The sequence below is a fragment of the Ornithorhynchus anatinus genome, chromosome 3, assembly GCF_004115215.2.
Source record: "Ornithorhynchus anatinus isolate Pmale09 chromosome 3, mOrnAna1.pri.v4, whole genome shotgun sequence".
NCBI lineage: Eukaryota > Metazoa > Chordata > Mammalia > Monotremata > Ornithorhynchidae > Ornithorhynchus > Ornithorhynchus anatinus.
The window spans coordinates 126,753,816-126,771,165 of NC_041730.1; the positions used below are offsets into that span (position 1 = coordinate 126,753,816).

At 43.5% G+C, this 17,350-nt stretch overlaps 1 protein-coding gene across 3 annotated transcripts in view; it reads left to right on the plus strand.

Annotated features, from left to right (window-relative positions):
- The window catches only part of LOC100090352 (neuropeptide Y receptor type 4-2-like), a 36,657-nt gene that overhangs the window by 2,386 nt on the left and 16,921 nt on the right, over positions 1 to 17,350 (plus strand). The window contains exons 2-4 of one of the 3 annotated variants that reach the window (XM_029059484.1): positions 917 to 1,007; positions 2,533 to 2,632; positions 5,456 to 5,576. The gene's annotated coding sequence lies outside the window, so the exon portion shown is untranslated. Of the gene's footprint in view, positions 1 to 916; positions 1,008 to 2,532; positions 2,633 to 5,455; positions 5,577 to 17,112; positions 17,242 to 17,350 lie in introns of those variants that run through there. The other 2 variants (XM_029059485.2, XM_029059486.2) reach the window with 2 other exon arrangements.

Sequence of the window (17,350 nt, forward strand, 5' to 3'; positions counted from 1 at the left end):
TTTTACAAATGAGGTAGCCGAGGCACAGAGAAGTTAAGTGACTTGCCCACAGTCACACAGCTGACAGATGGCAGATACGGGATACGAACCCATGACCTCTGGCTCCCAAGCCCGTGCTCTTTCCACTGAGCCATGCAGGTATCGGTTGAGCGCTTACTAGGTGCCAGACTATACTAAGCACTGGGGTAGACACAGTCCATATCCCACTTGGGGCTCACAGTCTTAATCCCCATTTTAACAGATGAGGTAACTCAGAGGAGTGACTTGCTTAAGTTCAAACAGTAAACATGTGGCAGAGACAGGATCAGAACCAAGATCCTCTGACTCACAGGTCTATGCTCTTTCCACTAGGCCAAACTGCCTCCAGGCAGTTTGTGTCCTCTAAGCTAAAGCTGTAAACAATAACAGTCACATTCCATGAATGGAAAGAAATATAGGCATAGTGGTTAGAGCATGGGCCTGGGAGTCAGAAAGACCTGTGTTCTAATCCCGGTTCTGCAATTTATTGGCTGCGTGACCTTGGGCAAGTCACTTAACTTCTCTGTGCCTCAGTTACCTCATCTATAAAATGGGGATTAAGACTGAGAACCCCATGTAGGAGAACATGATTACCTTGTATCTACCCCAACGTTTAGAACAGTGCTTGGCACATAGTAAGGACTTAACAAATACATTATTATTAGTAGTAGTAGTAGTAGTAGTAGTAGTACAGTGCCTGGCATGTAGTAAGCATTTAACAAATATTATTTTTTAAAATCCCTCCAAGTACAGTATTGCTGGGAGAAAAGGGTTCCAGTCTCTTTCTACCTTGGGTGTAATAATAGGAGCTTTATTATTTGAGTTTCTTATAATCCGCTTTCTGTATTAACATTTTTTCCATTTTAATCCCCATCTTCTTCATCCTCCTGGTCACTAGAAGCTCATTCTAGTTGTCTTTACTGTCTCCGTGAGAACCACCCCAGTATATCTAGGCTGCACCTTCCACCCCTTAAAGCTAAATCCAGCAGGTAAGAGCAGAAAATCTCATTCTCACAAGGGTGTCTACAATGTACTCTGCATGTGCTGGTTCAGCTTACCCATCGTCATCATTAACAGTATTTATTGAATCCTACTGTGTGCACAGCACTGTGGGTGGCCATTGGTCTACTTTCTAACAGTTTTGTTTTCAGCTGCTCTGTCTCCCTTCTGGTAGAGACATGGCATCAGTCACCATTATGGCCACGATTTTAATTTTAAACCCTCAGCCTCTCTCCTGTCATTGAGTTCCTTGCTTTGGAAGTGGCTCCCGTGTTAAACAGGAGCCTGGGAAGGGAATACAATTGTTCTGGAGCAACTGTGTTTGTGTGTGTGTTTGTGTGTGTGATGGGGATTGAGACTGGGAGCCCCATATGGGACAAAGACTGTGTCCAACCTAATTTTCTTGTATCCACCCCAGCGCTCAGTACAGTGCCTCACACATAGGAAGCACTTAATAAACGCCACTGTTATTATTATTATTATTATTATTACCTGTGGAACCAGGAATAACACACATGAAATTATGTGTAACTCCAATAATAATAATAATTATGATTCTTGTTAAACACTTGCTATGTGCCAGGCACTGTTCTAAGCACCGGAGTAGATACAAATCAATCAGGTTCATTCATTCAGTTGTATTTATTAAGTGCTTACTGTGCACAGAACACTCTACCAAACGCTTGGTAGAGTACAATACAACAATAAACAGACACATTCCCTACCCACAGTGAGCTTACAGTCTACAGGTTGGACAGGGACTCTGTCCCACATGTGGCTCACATTCTTAATATCCATTTTGCAGATGACAATAGCTGAGGGCCAGAGAAGTTAATTGACTTTTCCAAGGTCACTCAGCAGACATGTGGCAGAGCTAGGATTAGAACCCAGGTCCTTCTGACTCCTAGGCCCATGACCTATCCACTAAGCCACTCTGCCTCTCTATCTCCACGTCTCCTATCTTAGAATGACTGCACTGGCCATCCAAACTCTACCCTCTATCTGGGAATTTAAAGCAAAGTGAAAGTGCCTGCTCTCAAAAAGTCTTACAGTCTACTGGAAGAGATGAGTGGACATAAATGGGCCAACATTCATTTGGTATAAAGCAGAGATACCAATGATAAAAATAAAGGTAGGCAGTTACGTGAGTAATTAATTCAGTGAAATAAATAGATACACATATGAGTGCTAGGGCTGTGAGGAGAATTAAGCCCATTTTCAGGCCATGGCACCTGTTTACTGAGGCTGTTCTACCTGGGGAAGCAGCATGGCCTAGTAGATTGAGCACAGGCCGGGGAGTCGGAAAGACCTGGCTTCTAATCCCGGCTCCTCCACTTGTCTGCTATGTGACCTTAGGCAAATCACTTCACTTCTCTGGATCTCAGTTATCTCATCTGTAAAATGGGGATTGAGATTGTGAGCATCACACGGGACAGGGACTATATTCACCCCAGTGCTTAGTACTGTAAGTTCTTAACAAATACCACAATTATTAATATTATTTTTTGCATTTAGAATGTTTCAGTAATGGCAATCTATATACTTTGGGAGAAACTTGGATGCATGACTGCAACCTCTGTACATGTAATAAGGACAACGTGATTTGCTGCCCCAAGTAAGTTCTATAAACACTGAAATCTTGCATTTTTCTTTGGTAAAGTGGTTGTCAATTTTTATGCCCTTCAGCTCTGAGACAAAATTTTATGAGAAACAGTAGGCACAAAGAATCTTCTACCAGGAATCAATCAATGGTATTTATTTAGCACTTATGGTGTGCAGACCACTGTACGAAGCACCTGGGGGAATACACTATAATATATTTGAAAGATACGTTCCCTGTCCACAACGAGCTTACAGTCTAGAAGGGGACACAAACAGAATAAGCGATGGATATATACAAAATTGCCGTGAGGCTGAGGGTGGGGTGACTATCGAGCACTTAAAGGAAGCAGATCAAAGGGCATAGGCGACACAGAAGGGAGAGGGAGTAGGAGAAAAGAGGGTTAATTAGGGAAGACCTCTTGGAGAAGGTGTGGTTTGCTTAGTTAGGGAAGACCTAGGAGGAGGTGTGATTTTAATAAAGATTTAAAAGTGGGGAGAGTGATGGTCTGCTGGATATAAAGGGGAAGAAGTTTCAGGTCAGAGGTAGGACATGGGTGAGGAGTTGGCGGCGAGCTAGATGAGATCAAAGTAGAATGAGTAGGTTGGCATCAAAGGAGCCAAGTGAGCCTGCTGGAGTGTTGTGGGAAATCAGCAAAGTAAGGTAGGGTTGGGGAGAGCTTAAAGCTGATGGCGACGGGTTTCTGTTTGATGCGGAGGTGGTTGGGCAACCCCTGGAGGTTCTTAAAGAGTGGGGAGACATGGACTGAATGGTTCTGTAGAAAGATGTTCCAGGCAGACGGGGAATGAGCAAGGAGGCTGTGTGAACTTGGGCAGGTCACGTAATTTCTCTGGGCCTCAGTTACCTCATCTATAAAATGGGGATTGAGATTGTGAACCCCATGTGAGACATGGTCTGTGTCCAACCCAGTTAGCTTGTATCTACCCCAGTACTTAGAGCAGTTCTTGGCACATAGTAAGCACTTATCAAATACCATCACTGTTGTTATGGTGATGTTGCAAAAGTTGAGCTGACAGGATTTGGTGGCAGATTGAATAGGTGGGTTCAAAGAGAGAGATGGGTCGAGGATAAGGCCAAGGTTACAGGCTTGTGAGATAACACCACCGGGTGCTGTCTACAGTCATGGGAAAGTCAAGGGGAGGATAGGGTTTTGTCACGAGCCACCGTCTGGTACCGACCAGAACCTTCCCGGAACAGGGAGCCTCAATGACACATAGTAGAGTCAAATCACACCACCGACCACCATGGCTACTGCGGAAAGTTTCGTACTTAGTTTTACCAGTGTGCAAAGGAGTGACACGTACACACACTCGCTCACTCCACCAAGGGTCCGATACCAGTCTGTTGTCTTCTTTCTGCTTCCAAGTGCTGCTGCCTTCTGCTGCTCCTCCTGCTTTAATACTGCTTATGCTTTAATGCTACTCTCCTCCTTGCTTCTCTCCATGTGCTTCTTCATACGTCCATGCTACTTCAGCGCATGCCTCCTCGCGATTCAAAACGAGCATCTTTTATCCATCTTAGGCGTCCTAGCTGTGGCTCTACATGGCAGTCATTGGAGAAGCAGCGTGGCTCAGTGGAAAGAGCCCGGGCCTTGGAGTCAGAGGTCATGGGTTCGAATCCCGGCTCTGCCACTTGTCAGCTGTGTGACTGTGGGCAAGTCACTTCACTTCTCTGAGCCTCAGTGACCTCATCTGTGAAATGGGGATGAAGACTGTGAGCCCCACATGGGACGACCTGATCACCTTGTATCCCCCAGCGCTTAGAACAGTGCTTTGCACATAGTAAGCGCTTAACAAATACCAACATTATTATTATTATTAGTCCAGACCCATTATCGGGTAGAGCAGGGAGAGAAGGCCACTCCTCTCTCTGGCTTCTGCCCCCACAGGCTGATATCACCTGTCTCAGGTAGAATCTACGAGTGCCTTCGCTAGTCTCTTCCTTGTCATTCATGGGGTCATGGACAGTCACTAATAAGTCAGCTCGTTGCCGGGGGGGAGGATGCTGAGTTTAGTTTTGGACAGGTTAAGTTTGAGGTGTCAGTGGGCCATCCGGGGTATGAAGACAGGAGGAAATAGGAGACTGCAGAGAAGGAGAGAGATCAGGGCTGAAGAGGTAGATATGGGAATCCTCCACGTGGAGGCGGTAGTAGAATAATAATAATAATAATAATAATGTATCTGTTAATTGTTTCTATGTGCCAAGCACTAGCCATGGGCACGAATGAATTCTCCCAGGGAGTCGGTGTAGATGGAGAATATTTAGGCAAACATTTCTCTAACTCCCAACCATTCTTCTGATGGTGGATTCAGGAGTTGCCTAGTATTTTCCTGCAGAGTGCAGACTGCACAGTGAAGACTGTAGTATATAATATTTACCTTATTTCTGATATCTAGGGTGTTACTTTTGTAGTTTTGGACAGGTTTGACAAGCAGCGTGGCTCAGTGGAAAGAGCACGGGCTTGGGAGTCAGAGGTCGTGGGTTCTAATCCCGGCTCTGCTGCTTGTCAGCTGTGTGACTTGGGCCAAGTCACTTAACTTCTCTGTGCCTCAGTTACCTCAGCTGTAAAATGGGGATTAAGACTGTGAACCCCATGTGGGACAACCCAATTACCTTGTATCTAGCCAGCGCTTAGAACAGTGCTTGGCACATAGTAAACACTTAATACCAACATTATTAGTTATACATTGTTGTACTGATTGGCCTTGTTTGACAGTGACCTGATATGCTAACAGATATCTTACTGGAAATCAAGTTAGTGGTGTTTATTACTGAAAAATGCTCACCCTATTCACTTTTGAATTTTCTCCCCGACAGATACTCTGCACCCTCGAGTTTTGATGAAGAAATGTGTGAGCCTATTTTTAACACTATGACCTGCACTTTCAAAGTTGTGAAGAAAAACGACCATTCTAAAAACTGTCCATTCGAATCTAACGTAGGTTAAGGTTTCCAAATTTCTCTCATTTGATTAACCAATCATAAAATTTTTTTTAAAAAATTCAGTGAATCCTGATGCTTCTATTGCTGACATTGTTAAGGGCTTTATAGTTTAGCTCTGATTCTAAATGGCATGCATTTCACAACTTTCTTTTTCGATCCTATTAAAAAACCCAATTTTAATCAGCCGCTATCTTCCTTGGGCACTGGAACTTGGGGTTAAATAAATTAAGAAGCAACATCAAAAGCTTCTTGTCTCATACTTTAAGGACATAGCATTTGGATTTTTAAGGGGAGTGCTTAGTACACTCCTTTGCACACAGTAAGCACTCAATAAATACCATTGATTAAAATACTATTGATCAAATACGTCTTTCTAGGGTTTCATTCCTCTTTGGTTGAAGGGAAGACAGTGATAATAGCCCTAACAAAAATGATAGTAATAATTACAAGCTCACTGTAAGCAGGGGGCATGTTTAACAGTTGTGTTCTTTTGTACCCTGCCAAGTGCTTAGTACAGTGCTCTGCAAACAGTAAGCCCTCAATAAATACCATTGATTGATTGATTGATTAATGAATTGCTTCCTATATGATATACACGAATGAGGAGTGCGTTTGTGTATCTGTAAAGGCACTTTTAGGAAGGTTGATCACATTATTTTTATTTTAAACTGGACAACATCCCAAGTTTGTACAATTCTCACTTACCACCAGGTGAGAAAATGGATGTTAGGAATGTGGAACTAAATTCCTCCAGCATTTTGGAACGTGGGTACTGTGAGAAACAGCATGGCCAAGGGGAAAGGGCACAGGTTTGGGTCTCTGAAAACTTGGATTTTGATTCTAGCTCTGCCTCTTGCCTGTAGTGTGACCTTGAGAAAGTCAGGTAACATCTCTTGGCCTCTGTTTCTTCATCTGTAAATAAGAATTAAATACCTGTTTCCCCTCCCCCTTGCACAGTGAACCCCATGTGGAATGGGTGCTGCATCTGATCTGAATGTATTGTTTCTACTCATGCATTGAGCATAGAGCTTGGCACATAGGTCTTAACAAATGCCACAGTTATTATTATCATCATCATTATCATTGTCTCTCAGTTCCATGGTGGCTGCACTGAGAAGATTTCAACTGGACATCAAAGACCAAGCATTTGGACTGAGCAAGAGAGGATAGTTCAAGAGTGACTCACAAGTTTGATGGAGATAGTCCAAAATACTTCCCTTAAGGGGTAATTCACTTTCTCAATCAGTGGTAATTACTGAGAGCTTACTATGTTTAGAACACTGTTCTAAGAGCTTGGGGGAGTACAATACAACAGAATTAGCAAACATGTTTCCTAAAAATAATGACTTGACAGTCTCCCACATTAATCTGTAAAATCCTTGAGGGCAAAGGGTTTTATCTACCAACTCTATTGCACTGTACACTTCCAAGTGCTTAGTTCAGTGCTCTGCACATAGTAAGCACTCAACAAGTACTATTGATTTAGTGACCAGGGATATTTGTAAATTTTTCTAATATTATCCAGATTATTAACATAAAAAACTAGGTCTATCCTGAGTAAACCAGGGCATTTTTCCAGTCTATCCCCAGGTGCAAGAGAAGGTTTCCCTTACACTCCACTGACTGGACATAGTATAACTAAGGGTATACAGTGATGGAAAATATGTAAGTTCTAAGAGTGGCTACTGTGTTGATATGACCCAGAAGCAGCAGAAGCAGCGTGGCTCAGTGGAAAGAGCATGGGCTTTGGAGTCAGAGGTCATGAGTTCGAATCCCGGTTCTGCCACTTGTCAGCTGTGTGACTGTGGGCAAGTCACTTAACTTCTCTGTGCCTCAGTTACCTCATCTGTAAAATGGGGATTAAGACTGTGAGCCCCACGTGGGACAACCTGATTCCCCTGTGTCTACCCCAGTGCTTAGAACAGTGCTCTGCACATAGTAAGCGCTTAACAAATACCAACATTATTATTATTACCCAGGATAATGGATCAAAGATAGCTTCTTGGAGGAGGTGGGATTTCAGGAGGGTTTTGATGATGGGGGAAGATGCATAGTTCTGTTCCTCCCATGAGCCTTGCTGTTTTTTATGGTTTTTGTTAAATGCTCATGTGTCAACACTGTTCTAAGGGTTTGAGTAACTACAAGTGAATTAGGTTGGACACAGTCCCTGTCCTGCCAGGAGGTTAACAGTTTAAGCGGGAAGAAGAACAAGAGAACTGAGGCAGAGAGAAGGTAAGTGAGTTGCCCAAGGTCACACAGGAAGCATTTGGCAGAGGCAGAATTAGAACCCAGGTTCTCTGACTCCCAGGCACATGGTCTTTTCACCAAGCCATGCTGCTTCTTTGGGGGTATGTGTCAGGTGGTCGATGACTACAGTGGGTGGCCAGTACAAGTGGGAATTCATTTCTGTTGCAGTTGAACCCTTGACCGAGTAAATACTTGTCTTATGCTGTCGAGTTGTTTCCGACCCATAGCGATGCCAAGGACACATCTCTCCCCGAAAGCCCCACCTCCTTCTACAATCATTCTGGTAATGTGTCCTTAGAGTTTTCTTGGCCAAAATTCAGAAATGGTTTACCATTGCCTTCTTCCAAGTGGAAAACTTGAGTCTCCGCCCTCAGCTCTCTCCCATGCTGCTGCTGCCCAGCTAGGTGAGTTTTGACTTGTAGCAGATTGCCTGCCACTCGCTAGCCACCGCCCAATTGAGGAATGGAATGGACAGGCCTCTGCTTGACTCTCTCTCCCATGGTCGAGACTGGTAGGGTAGTGGAAACTCTCTAGGTGCAATCCTGAGACGTGAAGTGAGTACTAGTTTTCTCTTTGATGATGATGATGATGATGATGATGGTATTTGTTAAGCACTTACTCTGTGCCAGGCACTGTACTAAGCACTGGGGAGGATACAAGCCAATCAGGTTGGACACAGGCCCTGTCCCCCGTGTGGCTCATGATCTCAATTCCCATTTTACAGATGAGGTAACTGAAGCGAAAAGAAGTGAAGTGACTTGCTCACGCTCACACAGCAGACAAGCGGAGGAGCCAGGGTTAGAACCCATGACCTTCCGACTCCCAGGCCAGGGCTCTATCTACTATACCATGCTGTGCATGTGTGTGTGCCCGTGTATAATCTAAAAATTCAGAGTGACCTCTACCATAGGTAGGGCACTGGACATTCAGCATTCCCTCCCAAATTCAGCATCCAGCCCTTAAGGAGCCAGACCCTTAGATGAACCCCCAAATATGCCCCAGGTTCTATTCCCAGCATTGCCACTTGTCTGCTGAATTACTTTGGGCAAGTCACTTCACTTCTTTGGGCCTTAGTTTCCTGTTCAAGATGGCTTGGTCAATCCACCATCCTGGAAGCAGAAGACTGAAACAGATGATTGCATAGAGAGGGAGATGTCAGTCTCTGTGATTCAACAAACAGATTTCCAAGGAAAAGGGGCATTTTAAGAACGTCTGATGTCTAGACAACAGCTCTCCTCATCATCAAAGCCTCCTGAAATCCCAACTCCTTAAGGAACCTTAACAAATATTATTATATTATTGTTGTTATTACTGGGAGCAGGGGCTGTTGTCCAGGAGGGGAAAACAGGCAGTGGAAAGGAGCAGGTGAGGCTGGGATTGGGCAGTAGTGTAAAACTGGAAACTCTTAGGGGGGAGATTGGAATCGATAGATCAATGAATCAATCATAGCATTTACTGAGTGCTTACTGTGTGCAGAGCACTGTAGTAAGTGCCTGGGAAAATGCCTTAGTATAGTGCTCTGCACATAGTAAGTGCTCAATAAATACTATTGAATGAATCAATGAATACAACAGCCTGGGAGCCAGAGGGTCATGGGTTCTAATCCCAGATCTGCCACGTATCTGCTGTGTGATCTTGGATAAGTCACTTCACTTCTCTGGGCCTCAGTTACCTCATCTGTAAAATGGGGAACGAGACTGTGAGCCCTACATGGGACAGGGACTGTGTCCAACCCAATTTGCTTATATCTACTCAATGCTTAGTTCAGTGCCTGATACAGAGTAAGCATTTATCAAATACCATAATCATCATCAACAGAGTTGGTAGACATGACCCCTGACCATAAGGAGTTTACAGTTTACAGGAAATATGCTGGGATCTGAGGAAATTATGAGGACAAGAAGACTGTGTCTGGTCGGCTTCTACTGTATCAAACCCATTGCTTAATGCACTGCCTGGACCATAGTAAGTGCTTAATAAATAACATACAATAATTAAAAATAGAATTGCAGTGGGTTGCTCCAGGCATGATGTTTCTTCCCAGGCACTGTGTATTCAGGTGCCAAATAACTGATTTATCAATAGTATTTTTTGAGCTCCTATTTTGTGCAGAGCACTGTACAGTGTTTAGAATAACATAATACAGGAACAAGATGCAATCTCTGCTCTCAAGAAGTTGATGATCTAATTTAATGAGAGAAGGAAGACAATACTGAAAGATCGATGTGTGGATGACTCCGCGCTTCAACAGTAGAGTATGTTGATGTATGGAAATGCAGAAGTAAAGAAAACAAAACAACCACTGAGAAGCAGAGAAGCGGCATGTCCTAGTGGATAGAGCATGGGCCTGAGAGTCAGAGGACCTGAGTTCTAATTCCAGCTCTGCCATTTGCTTGTTGTGCGATCTTGGGTAAGTCACTTAACTTCTCTGTGCCTCACTTACCTCATCTGTAAAACGGGAATTAAGTCTGTGAGCACAATGTAGGACAGGGACTGTGTTCAACTTGATTATGTTTTATCTATCCTAATGCTTAGTACAGTGTCTGGAACATAGTAAGCGCTTAACAAATACCATAAATACACACACACGATTCTAATCCAGCTCTGCCCCTTGCTTGAAGTATGAACTCAGGCAACTCTCAACTTCTCTGTTCTTCATTTTCCTCATTTGTAAAACAGGGATTCAGTACCTGCTCTCCCACCCCTTTAAGACTGTGAGTCCAGTGATGGATAGAGATTGGGTCCAAGCTGATGAGCTTGTATCTAACCCCATGCTTAGTACAGTTCTTGGCACATAGTAAACACTTAAAAGATACCACAAGTAAAGGGAGCTTTTTACTGGCAGGGGTGAGAAGGAAAGGGAAGGCCCAGTAAGGCAGAGAGAGGGTGGTGGTTGTCGCTGTTATTCACAATTTTCTTCTCTACAGGATTGAGGACCGTCTGGTTCTCAGGTAACTTGGAACCAGTCCAGACCCCTGGGGTCTGTTACTGAGGGTAGACCACCCGGGAGATGAGGTGCGGGGAGGCTTTGGGGTCTACCAGTGAAAACAAGTCTTCTTTGTCTGCAAGGGAGGGACACAGAGCCAACAAATTTGCTGTTTCTGGCTCCTGGTCAGGCAATAGAATATGGGTGAGGGAGAACTGAGCCAGGGTTAGCTTCACTGCCTTAACTTGGGCAAAACAGGATATGTCCTTTCTATAATATTTGTCCTTTCTCCCAATCCTCTTCACTCTCACCCTTCCTTCTTCTGTTCTCTTCCTTGGTCCTTCTGTCCTGTCCCTCTTTTTTCTTTCATTCTACTGCCTGCTTTATTTATCTGTCTCCTGCAATTCTCCCTGGTCTCGGATGATAGCATTGCTATGGAATTTCTTTTTATATACCACATCCTCTTCTCCTTACCCAAAATATGAACAGAATCACCAGTATTTATTCTCCAGTGTCTCCTGGATACTTATAATGGGCATTTGGGATGTAGAAGAAGATGAAAACAGGGTGCTCATAATCTAACGGGGAAGAGAAGTAGACATAAACGGATAAATGTCTAGCAGTTAAGAGTAAAGGAGTAATGCTATAAATATTTAACAAGAGTGGATAAAAAATAATCCAGAAAAATACTGAAGAGTGGTGATTTGATCAAAGAGCTTATGCACATATCTGTAATTCATTTATTTATAACAATGTCTGTCTCCTACACCTCTAGGCAGTAAGCTCATTGTGGGCAGGGAATGTGTTTGTTTATAGTTGTACTGTAGTCTCCCAAGTGCTTAATATAGTGCTTTGCACACAGCAAGTGCTATAAATAGACATAAATGGATGCATGTCTAACACTTAAGAGTAAAGGAGTATAGCTATAAATATTAAACATGAATGGATAAAAAATAATCCAGAAAAATACTGGAGTGGTTATTTTACCAAAGAGCTTATGTACATATTTGTAATTCATTTACTTATAACAATGATCGTCTCCTGCGCCTCTAGACCGTAAGCTCGTTGTGGGCAGGGAATGTGTCTGTTTATGGTTGTATTGTATTCTCCCAAGGGCTTAGTAGAGTGCTCTGCACACAGGAAGTGCTCAATAAATACGACTGAATGAGTGAATGAATGCTTCTCATAATCATCACTATCATTATTATATTACTTATATCACTATTATTATTATTATTAACTGGATCAGTGGCCAACCAGTAAGTGGATGGAAGATACGCATTTTTGGATAGTGGAAAATGAGGTTCCCAAAAGTGAAGTGACTTATCCACTGGCATTCTATACACCAGGGGAGTTGATTTGATCCAAAAGATGATCCTTTTCTATTTCTCTAAGAGGCTAGTGCTAGGAAGCCAATGATACAATGCAAGATGGTTGAAACTTTTAGATGGCTTGGTTCATATGGTTGAACCTCCCTTGGAATCTGATGGTTACGAGAGGTGTATGGTTTTGAAAGGCTTAATTATCTGTGACTATATAGATCCATCTCTAGACTAGAGAAAAAGACCTACAATTCTATCAGAGCATCATCGATCACAGCGACATGCATCCAAGCTAACATCCACTTGTCTTGGGCAAGTCTTTTCTGTGCTTCAGTTACCACATCTGTAAAGTGGGGATTAAGACTTTGAGCCCCATAGGGGACTGTTTCCAACATGATTAGCTTGAATCTGACCCACTGTTTAGTAGTGTCTGGCACATAGTAAGTGCATAATAATAATATCAATGATAATAATGGTATTCAATGATAATAATGGTATTTGTTAAGCACTTATTATGTGACAGATACTGTACTAAGTGCTGGCGGGGATAGCACGGAGTAGTGGATAGAGCACAGGCCTGGGAGTCAGAAGGTCATGGGTTCCAATCTCAGCTCTGCCCCTTGTCTGCTTTGTGGCTTTAGTTACTTCATCTGTAAAATGGGAATTGAGACTGTGGGACAGGGACTGTGACCAATCCTATTTGTTTGTATAATAATAATGATAATTATGGTATTTGTTAAGTGCTTACTATGTGCCAGGCACTGTACTAAACACTGGGGTGGACACAAGCAAATCAGGTTGGACACCGTCCCTGTCCCCATACAGCTTTTAGAACAGTGCTTGGCACATAGTAAGTACTTAACAAATACCATAATTATTATTTTACAGATGAAGTAACTGAGGCACAGAGAAGTGAAGTCATTTGCCCAAGGTCACACAGCAGATAAGTGGCAGATCCAGGGGTAACAATAATAATAATAATAATGATGGTATTTGTTAAGCACTTACTATGTGCTAAGCACTGTTCTAAGCGCTGGGGGGGAATACAAGGTAATCAGGTTGTCCCACGTGGGGCTCACAGTCTTAATCCCCATTTTACAGATGAGGGAACTGAGGAACAGAGAAGTTAAGTGACTTGCCCAAAGTCACACAGCTGACAAGTGGTGGAGCTGGGATTAGAACCCATGACCTCTGATTCCCAAGCCCGTGCTCTTTCCACTGAGCCACGCTGCTTCTTAACAAATACCATAAAAAAGTACCTGAGACTTGGTTCGATGCCAAATGAATTAGGACTTCTACCTGAGTTCAGATGGCATGTTACATGTCATCATCATCACCATCAATCATCAGTATCCACCCGGAAAAATCCATAAACTGCTGAGGTCCTTGCAGTGAGATGTTGAGTCCAAAGTATTATTACTACGTAAAGGTAGAGAAATAGAATGTGCCCAAAGTGCCATCTCTGTCCAGTGGAAACGATTATAACCTAAGGATTTCTAGGCTCAAATTGATTTTTTCCCAAGTGAAAATGGTTCTGTAACCTAGGCACAGCCATGAGCTGAAGGGGAATATTGGCCTGTTCTTTTGAGGGAGATAGCAGAAACCTGTCTCTGCACTCTCTGTCTAGGAGATATTGCAGAGAAGATGAGAGGGGCACAGGTTGGCCCAAACCGGTACCTTTTTAATTCATATTTCTGCCTCTTTGTGAAGTGAGAGGATTTTCTTCTTTTGAAAATAAATGGAGACCTCCCCTTTTAGCCCTGGACTGTTGGATTTCTTAGGGCCCTTGCAATAAATCGTGTTCCGTCTTCTATACGATTTCTTCTTCCCTCGCTACTCACTTGCAGAAGTCAAAGTCATTTCTTGTCTCCTTCACCAAATCCTGAACTGGCATAAACCTAAATGAGCTATTTCTATCTTAGTACAGTCCTTAGTACAGCGATCTGCCCAAAGTAAGCACTCAATAAATACGATTGATTGATTGGTCGATCTGCATATTTTCTGCAGTTAGCCCGGTGCGATACAACAGGCTAACTACTTGGGAAGTTGAAAATACAGAAATAGAGAAATACAGAAAATACAGAAGTGGCCCAGGCCCAGTTCATAAACAGAAAAGGGAAAACAGGCAGAAAAATATTTACAAATGATCAGTGACAACAACGGCACAGGGATCAGTCTGTTCTATTAGATCACTTCACTTGTCTGTGCTTCAGTTCCCTCATCTGTAAAATGAGGGTTGAGACCGTGAGCCCCATGTGGAACAGGGACCGTGTCCAACCCGATTTACTTGTATCGTGTTCAACCCGATTTACTTGTATCCACCCCTGCACTTAGTACAGTGCCTGGCACATAATAAGCATTTAACAAATACCACAGTTATTATTATCATTATTATTAGATCCTTCTGGGCAGGAAATGATTCTATCAACTCTCTTGTATTGTTCTCTCCCCAGGTTTGAGTTCAGTGCTCTGTACACAGTAAGTGCTCAGTAAATATCATAAAAAATTGGTATTTGTTAACCACTTACTCTATGCCAGGCACTGTACTAAGTGCTGAAATAGATACAAGCTAGTCAGGTTGGACACAGTTTTACAAGGGACTCAAACTTTTAATCCCTATTTATAGATGAGGTAATTGAGACCCAAAGAAGTGAAGTGACTTGCTCAAAGTCAAACTGCAGACCAAGTGGCACAACTGTGACTAGAACCCAGGTCCTTCTGATGCCCAGGCCCATGCACTATTCATTGGGCAACACTACTTCTTTACTGAATGACTGATTAGTAATATTTATAATAATTATTATTATGATGGTATTTATTAAATTCTTACTATGTGCCAAGCACTGTTCTAAGCACTGTGGCAGATGTAAGTTAATCAGGTTGACCAGTCTTTGCCCCCCATGAGCCTCACAATCTACATAGGAGGGAAAACAGATATTGAATCCCCATTTTAAGCACTTAACAAATGCCATAATTAGCTTACAGATGAGGTAACTGAGTCACAGAGAAGTTAAGTGGCTTGCACTAGATCATGAAACAGACAAATGGTGGAGGTGGAATTAGAACCCAGGTCCTCTGAGTTCCAGACCTGTGTTCTTTCCACTAGACCGCAGTGCTTCCCACACTACTTGATTGCTCAGTTGCTCTTCTCTAGCAGCCTGGGCAAAATTGGATTTCCCAAAAGGCCAATTAAAGACCTATGTCAGGGGGTGAACACATCAACAGGACAAGAGACTACCCTTACGTGCAAACAATGTAGCATGGAATACTGATCAGACCCAGGAAAAGGTGAGGCCCACTGGTAAGAGCACGGATCTGGGAGTCGGAAGACTGGGATTCTAATCCTGCCTTCACCACTTGTCTCCCGTGTGTGACCCTGGGCAAATCAATTACCCGCTCTATGCCTCATTCGCTCATTCGTTCACTCGCTCACTCATTCGTTCACTCATTCGCTCCCCTGGCTTCAACTATCATCTCAATGTGGATGATTTTCAAATCTCCATACCTCATCTCTCTTCCTTCTGCAGTCTCGCATTTCCTCCTGTCTTCAAGACATCTCTACTTGGACATCCAGCCTTCACCTCAACTTAATGTGTCGCCAACAGCAGTCTTTCCACCCAAACCCTGCCCTCTCAGTGTCCCATCACTGCAGACAGCACCACCATCCTTCCTGTCTCAAAAGCCCGTAACCTCGCAGTTATTCTTGAGTCCTCTCTTTCATCCATCCACACAATCTAACATAAATCCTGTCAGTTCAACCTTCCCAACACCACTATAATCCACCCTTTTTTCTCCATCCAAAGTGCTTCCATCTTAATCTAAGCACTTTTCTTAACCCACCTTGATGACAAGATCAGCCTCCTTGCAGACCTCCCTGCCTCCTGCCTCTCCCCACTCCAGTCCATACTTCACTCTGCTCCCTGGATCATTTTTCTATAAAAACTTTCAGTCCACATCTCCCCACGCCTCAAGAACCTCCAGTGATTTTCCCTCCACTTCTATATCAAACAGAAACTCCTTACCACTGGCTTTAAAGCACTCAATCACCTTTCCCCCTCCTACCTTACCTTGCTACAACCCAGCCCACACACATTAATGACAATCCTCTAATGACAATCTACTCACTGTACCTTGAACTTGTCTATCTCACTGACGATCTCTTGCCCACATCCTGCCTCTGGCCAGGAATGGCCTCCTTCCTCATATCTGACAGACCATGACTCTCCCCACCTTCAAAGCTTTATGGAAATCACATCTCCTTCAAGAGGCCTTCCCTGACTTTCCCTCCTACTTCATCTCACTACTCGCCTACTACATAGATAACTAGCTACGTACAGACTGTAAGCTCCTTGTAAGCAGATATCATGTCTACCTACTCCTTTGAATTGCACTTTTACATTGTTCTGCACACAGTCAACATTCAATAAATCCCATTGATTATTCTTCCCCACTGCTTTTCCACTTTGTTCCTATAATAATAATTATTATTATTATGGCATTTGTTAAGCCCTTACATGTGCCAGGCACTGTACTAAGCACCGGCATGGATACAAATTAGGTTGGATACAGTCCCTGTCCCACGTGGGTTCACAGTCTCAATCCCCATTTTCCAGATGAAGTAAATGAGTCCCAGGGAAGTGAAGTGATTCTGCCAAGCAGATAGGTGGCAGAGCCAGGATTAGAACCCATGACCTTCTGACTCCCCGGCCCATGCTCTACCCACTAGGCATGCATGTTTCTCCCCGCGTGGACCTTGCACTGGTCCGCTATAGAGCTCGGTGCCCCGCATATAGAAGGCAGAAAATAAATACCAACGATCGATCCGATCGGTTGGGTTTATTGCCCTTCTTCTTCAAAACTTCATGCCTTATCTCTGCTGCTGTCGTTTGGCCGGACTGTGTGAAATACATATCAACAGAGGGAGCCAGAACTTCAAAGGTGAAATACAAGCAATGCCCCACTCAGCGTCTGAGAGAGAAAACGCTGTCCAAGCCACTTGTCGAAGCAGAGGGAGCAGAGCTGGTCACTGGCAACATGTAGCTCAGGCTCCAGGTTCCAGGCTCCAGGAGGGGGTCTTAGCGTCGCTTCAGGTTCCTGAGTAATCGTAGCCCACTCCAGAGGTGACCCATCCACCCTAGCTTATCCTGTGTTGCGGACGTGAGCCGGTAAGATTTTCTATTTCTTTGCAAGGTGTGGGTGGGAGAATGGCAGTATTTTCTCATTTTGATTTTTCTACTTGGAAAGGCTTTATTCTTGGAGGAATTTCGCGGTTTC